General features: G+C 28.7%; 1 protein-coding gene across 1 annotated transcript in view; it reads right to left on the minus strand.

Moving 5' to 3' along the window:
• Positions 1–7,522, minus strand: part of LOC126893487 (collagen alpha-5(IV) chain-like) — a 208,400-nt gene that overhangs the window by 199,058 nt on the left and 1,820 nt on the right. The gene's annotated exons all lie outside the window — the stretch shown is intronic.

Genomic DNA, 7,522 nt, shown 5'->3' on the forward strand with positions numbered 1-7,522 from the left:
TCATAATAGTTACGCAAATACACCTACTTAAAAAATACATTCATTAATCAATAATTGTGTAGTGTGCTGTATAGTGATGTACATAATAAAAATTCATTTACAAAATGCTGTAGTTGCTTGTAGGTATTATTTTCAGGTACACACTGCGGTTACAAATTTTCTATTTTGTGCAAAGTGAATCAGGTAGATCTAAATAACTTATTAATAATTTTTGTATTATTTATTTTCGTTGGCCTAATTTAGTTATGTTTTTTGAAAATTTGTTATCTGAAAATAAGAAAAGTTCTTTTTGTTTTGAATGTCAAAGAATAAAGACCTCGAGAACATCCTTATAATATAATGTGAAAACAAAATACCCTTGTTCTGAAAATAGTTTTTCAGCTGTTAATTCACGACAGTGGCTCAAGTATCGCAGTTTGGAGTGAAGAAAAAAAAAGTCTTGTTTTATGAAGCTCATTTAAAACATCTTACATTGAAAGACGACTAGTAATGAGCTTCAATAGTGTACGTTGTTGAGTAGCCCTTGTGCATAACAACAATGTCATAAAGAACGTTTCAAATTTATTTTTATTAAAATCTAAAAAAAGTACTTTAATTATTACCTAATATTATTTCCTAAAAAAATAGCTATGTTTACAAGAAGTTTGTTGAAAATCGAGAATTTTTTCTCTTTAAACTGCGGAACAGCTGTAGTCATATTTACTTTTGTATTGTTTTAAATTTTGGAGATTAATATTGTTCATATAACTGTTTTCGGTATTAAGCCTATTTAATTTGCGCTAGAAAAACAAATGATTTAGTTTATGAGTGTTACTTAAATGTATTTGTAACCAACTAAAGAGTGTTCTTTGAGGTATCCATTTTTAATCACGCAGTTTACTGAAATAAATAATGAAGAATTTCACAATAAATCTTATTAAAACTCTTGAAAATTATCTTTGCCTATTTATTAATTTTCATAATAAAATTTGAAGTATGAGAATTACATTGTGATAGATTTAGGACAATAAAACATTCAATTTAAAACGGAAATTCAATATGTTTTTGTAAAAATTTAAATAAAAACAAATTCATTTTGTAAATATAAAAATTATATGACGAATAACAATAGGAAATCTATAAGTGTACAAGAGAACTTATAAATTTAAAAATGTTGTATTATAAAACAAATGTACTTGTGAAGGATGAATTTCTTCATATAAGTTCCTTGGGCGCTCAAGGGGAAGGTTATTTCTTTACAACGAATTACCTGAGAAATAAAATCTAGTACAAAAGTTAGAATTTGTTGCGATATTCAAATATTTTGTTAAAAGGCAAAATTACTAAAGATTAAATTGATTTACTCGGAAACAAGATTTAATAAATCATTTATTCATGTAGGTGCACTTTTTCTAAATCATTTTATTAGTTGATTTTTTTTTTATTAACGTTGTAAAATTAGGTAGTTGCTTACCGATAGTTCATTATTCAGATAGCATATCTGTAATGTGTTTTANCCATTTTATTAGTTGATTTTTTTTTTTATTAACGTTGTAAAATTAGGTAGTTGCTTACCGATAGTTCATTATTCAGATAGCATATCTGTAATGTGTTTTATCTGAATGAAGTTCAATATTGATACAAATGTTGTTTTTGAGGCGTTTCTCACAGAAAACAAAACACTCTTAAGCATATTATGCTAATGCATGTGTTTGTTGCCTCGTTCTAAATATCATGTATTTATACTTATTAACAATTGTTGAACTCTGTATATTTCAACAGTGTAAATAAAATGTGGCCGTGTTGTGGTGTACTGGACACACTAGTTACGAGGATAACTCTAATGTTATATTGCATTTGCCGCTGTAAGCTCACGGATGGGTGACCGTATCCGAGTTTTTACAGCGGTTTAAAACATCATCCCCCTAGTACAGAAGATAAAGGGTAATCACTTCACTTAAACTTTTCCCTAATAAAACGTCAGTTCAACTATAGTCGGCTAGCTATAAAAAGACTTAGCCTTCAGAGAAGAAAAGAGTGAAATAAAATGCTTATCATAAATACTTCCAGTGCTATATATATATATTAGTGTATGTTTAAATATTATTTACGAAAATAGTTTAAATGTAGCGAATACGAATACAACGATTGTTAAGTTATATTGATTGATTTTGTAGTAGGAGTCGCGTCATGTGTTTGTTTGGAGGGTATACATTATTATATATTCACAATTAACAAACGTAAGAATGATTAGTCGTGATTCGAATAAAATGTGGTTTGAGTTGACACGATGCGCACATGACAAACGCATGTTATTTTTAAAAAGGCGCGCGCGGCGGACATGAGAATTTCCTGCGGGCGCCTCCATAAGCAAAGAAACAACAAACGGTGTGTGATCTTCCGCTTGTAAAGCGTTCATTTAAAACTAAACCTATAGAAGATGATGATGTGGTGAGAAGAAAGTCGGGGAAGACATAGCAATGAATACGGTAGACACGGCCGTACCGATGCCCGCAAAGGTCAACAGGTGACAGTGGCGCCATACGATGAGTGCTGCCGCCCACGGTCTCTTCCGACGTTGTGTGTGACATATGGCTTCTGTTTTTAGAGTAATTTTCAGTTGTTTATTTTTTTTTGCTCTCAGTTTTGTTATTGTTTTCTTTACTTCGCGACCGTGAGTCTACATTTGTACCTCGGAGCATACGTGCATTCTCCGTATGTGTATCTCTATGATTCAATAATACGTCTCGGTACGACAAAATCGTTTTACAAGACGAGAATAATAATTACGATTACAATAATAATATTATCTCCGTCACCGACCGGCTGCTGCTTTTTATGCCCACCGTCGACCGAGACGACCTTCGTGTGTTGTACACATATTTTACCAACGTTTTACGGGTCTCGTCGAATTTTGTTCCCACAATACTCATTTATACACTCTAGACGCGTGAAAAGGCATTCACTTATTATACTACTTGAGCAAAAAAACAAAAAGTAATACTCTCGATAGAATATTTTCACAGTCAAAGAAAAAATACAGGTGTCCACTAAATCATATTTTAATTATTATCATCTTTGTTAAAAAATAATAGAAATTAGATGTACATTCATTGAATTTTACATACATATATTGAGTACTCAAATAGTTGGATTTCATAATTAATTCATTCTTGTGAAATTTTAAACCATCAGATATAGTACCGTCAAATGGGCCAACTTGGGGAAGTTAAATATCTATTATTATTTAAGCCACATCAATCTATAACACTAGTAAATTATTTAATAGTTTTGTTAAGAAATACACAATTTTTTTGTACAAAAATAAGCGATGAAATCTGTTAAATATTTATCTTTCTCAAGTTTAATCACCGCCCAAGTTGGCCTATTTGACGGTATTAGAAATTAAAAAAAAATGTTTCTTGAAGATTTAATAAACTGATTATTGAATACATTTTGGGTTGTCAATTATATATTCAGTTAAGTTTCTCAAAAATATAAAATAATTAAATCTTTTAACATTTTTTAATTTGTTTGTTTTATTTTTCCATTAGTCAAATAATTATAATATATTATGTCTTATATTTAAAACTAGAGACTAATATATAATTCTCATTCTCTAATATTTGACAATATGAATACTTTTTAAGCCGTCGAACAAAGTAAAAAAATTTTTTTGACGTGTTCTTGTTTATGACAATAAATTTATTGTTTAAACTATTTCATAATGAATGTTTTCACCTGGTAGTAGATTTAGTATAGTGAATAAATATTTACAAAGAACTAATTAGAATCAAAACAGGAATTTTATTTTTGATGATATTCCTAAATATATTTTTTGTTTTGAATATGTCTAAAAATTAAGTTTTAGTAGTTGTGTTTTTATTTACCAATATATAACGTTGATAGTTGTAGTATTATAACTGTAAGTCAATAACAGTCCAATTTTTCAAAATCCTAACGATTATTATAATATCGTATAAAAACTACGCAACTAATATAAGCATATAAAAGTACTCGTAAATGGTGAGAAGTAAATATGAGAATAAAGTGAACAAATTAAAATGGACACAAAAGAATATTGATCAGTCTTCAGAGTCTTGTGTTGTTCTTGCGTGGCGCCACTACTTCGACTCATCGTGTACAACATATATTCGAGTTCTATTTGATTTACAAAAGCGCGCTAAGAATCTATTTTTATTCATTTGTTTGATTTAGCTGGGCAGACGATTTTGAATCATATTAATATGCTTGTCAGCACCACGCTGCTGTTGTGTTGACGACGTTTAGTGCGATCGAGTTTAATAATAATAACAATTATTATTATAATATCTCATCCTAATCTAGAGAGGTAAGAGCTCCTATTGAATTGGTACCTCAATAGACAATTACTAATAGTGGCTTAAAAGAACTGTTGAAGACAAACCGGTATTTTCAATGAAGATTCGTTTGCTCGTGACAAGAGGTTAACACAATCGCATTATTTTATATATTTTCGAAATAGAATGATGATATAATAATTACAATTTACATGTTACCTCCCCACGAAAAAAGAAAAAAAATTTTTAATGTGGTTGATTTTAATTAATTTATAAACTATTATTATTCGTTAAATTTATTCTTTTTCCTCGTCTTAATCCCAACTACTTGGGGTCGGCCAATTCATTAAATTTATTTTATATATTTACCAATGAAATAAAAAGTAAAAAAACAAAATGTTTAAAAGCAACTTGTATTTACCTGACATGCAGCCATTAGGACTAAAAGCTGGATTCTTTTGTAATTGTGAAAATCCTGTAGAAAAAAAAATGAAATTAGTTTTATTAAAATAAGTGGATTAATGATTAAGCTACTTAATTGTAAAGAATTAATATATATTTTATGAAATTTGGTATTGTCTCGACAGTTTCACACATTCGTGTATTGAATTTAAAATACAATAGAGTTCAAACTAATAAGAGGACGATTGCTCTAGATTTTCATAATTGTAAGTGTTAACTTTTTTTTTTTTATGCCTTAATAATTCTTGATAAGTTGATTAACGTTTAATTTTATTATATAGCTAGTAGAGTATGAATGGTAAGTAATTTTTTTTAAATAATATTCACAATACTTTACAGATATTTAATCTTCATTGTAGTGTACCGTTTAAAATGTTTTTTTTTTTTTTTAAAGCAAATTATCGATGATTTTTTTAAGAATTAGTCGTTTATGTTAAAGTGATCGGATTTCAACAAAGAAAAAAATCATAAATCTGATTGACTTATTATGTCGTCTTAAGAGTTTCCCATGATATCTGTCTCAAACAATCGAACCTTATCCTGTACATACAATTCCTTTATAGAGCAAATGCTGTGCAAAATTCTACGACCCCTTATCGAATTACGCTCACGACAGCCCATGTTTTGATTTGCAATGGTCTCCGAAAGTAATTCGACCTGACAGTTATCGTATTACTTCGATATATGTGTACATAAACGCCATTTATATAGATCTATAATATTTTGTACAGTATTTGCGTTCCCTATTATTTAACACAAATCGTTCACCGCGATACATTCAATATCCTATATCCGGAGTGTATATAAATACATATGATGTGTATGTGCATTTGTGTTTGAAACACGTAGGTTTGGTGGTTTTTTAACTTGAGAAAATAGGCGATTTGTTTTCAAAAACCTAAATGGTAGACAAAATACCATTGAAAAGAATCCGAATTCAATACGCTTAGCGGTGGTTTGTATTAATTTAAAGATTTTTTTTTAATTGTATGCCTTTGGAAAACCAAAAACTTGCGTAGACTCTTCAACAACAATACCTATCGACTGTCAATATTCTACCATAGAGTTATTGGGTTTTTTTATTTTGAGACACAATACCCCACTGTTTTCTTAGACGGTTTGATCAATAACTTTCAGTGACGAAATGTCGAGCATTTCATTCCATACATATACACATATAGTTGTCAAAGTATACTTAGATATATAATAATGTATATTTGTACTAATATCAAGTTGTAGAAATTCGTACTTAAACTTTTTTGTTCAGCTAGGCAATTTATTATGTATTTTGTATTGTCAAAATAAATGTGAACTTAACGTTACAATAAGTTACATAAATAATAGGCAGATTGGTCGTTACTTAATGTAAGTATAAAACCCCTATAACTTGGACTCTATTGTATGACTGTAAGTAATGTCCCCAAGCAAATGTTAACATTTTACGTCAGAATACAAGAAAATATGACTGCAACGAAAAGAAGATATTTAATATAAAGAATAATGTTTGTTTTGACACATATTCAATTTAAATTTTATAAATTCATGTGCTAACATAATTTTTATTAAAGTCATTTTGTGCTTATTGGGTAAATCAAAACGAAAATCTTTATATTTAACACATTTTTACTATAAATAAATCTTACATATTACATGTTTGAAAAATCTCCACGAAATTATTCTAAATTTGTATGAAAATTTACTTATACCAGTATTAAAAATATTTGCATGCAAAAAAATTCTTTGTCTTTCTAAATAATTATTTTGTTTTACACTATGCAGTGTAAGTTAATTTTATCATTTTGACATCATATCTTACGAAAATCAGTTCAATAGATTAACTTGGTTTTATTAATAATTTGTTAGTTATATTGACCTATTTTTTTTAACGCAGTACTTGTTTTTTAGTGACATAAATTACATATTTAACTTAAATACTTGGAGTAATTATGTCATTAACAGGTGTTTTTTTTTTTAAATTTATTAAATTATAAAAATTAATTTATGAAATATCTTGTTGAAAGAGTACACTCGAAAGATTTTTTTTTTTTAATTGTGAGAAAAAATTGCATACGTGTGTTAATTACTGTGATCCCGATTAAAATGTTTAACGACTATCGAAACNTATCTGAATGAAGTTCAATATTGATACAAATGTTGTTTTTGAGGCGTTTCTCACAGAAAACAAAACACTCTTAAGCATATTATGCTAATGCATGTGTTTGTTGCCTCGTTCTAAATATCATGTATTTATACTTATTAACAATTGTTGAACTCTGTATATTTCAACAGTGTAAATAAAATGTGGCCGTGTTGTGGTGTACTGGACACACTAGTTACGAGGATAACTCTAATGTTATATTGCATTTGCCGCTGTAAGCTCACGGATGGGTGACCGTATCCGAGTTTTTACAGCGGTTTAAAACATCATCCCCCTAGTACAGAAGATAAAGGGTAATCACTTCACTTAAACTTTTCCCTAATAAAACGTCAGTTCAACTATAGTCGGCTAGCTATAAAAAGACTTAGCCTTCAGAGAAGAAAAGAGTGAAATAAAATGCTTATCATAAATACTTCCAGTGCTATATATATATATTAGTGTATGTTTAAATATNCTATATATATATATTAGTGTATGTTTAAATATTATTTACGAAAATAGTTTAAATGTAGCGAATACGAATACGATTGTTAAGTTATATTGATTGATTTTGTAGTAGGAGTCGCGTCATGTGTTTGTTTGGAGGGTATACATTATTATATAT

Source organism: Daktulosphaira vitifoliae, unplaced genomic scaffold, assembly GCF_025091365.1.
Source record: "Daktulosphaira vitifoliae isolate Bord-2020 unplaced genomic scaffold, ASM2509136v1 Scaffold_1, whole genome shotgun sequence".
Classification (NCBI taxonomy): Eukaryota; Metazoa; Arthropoda; class Insecta; order Hemiptera; family Phylloxeridae; genus Daktulosphaira; species Daktulosphaira vitifoliae.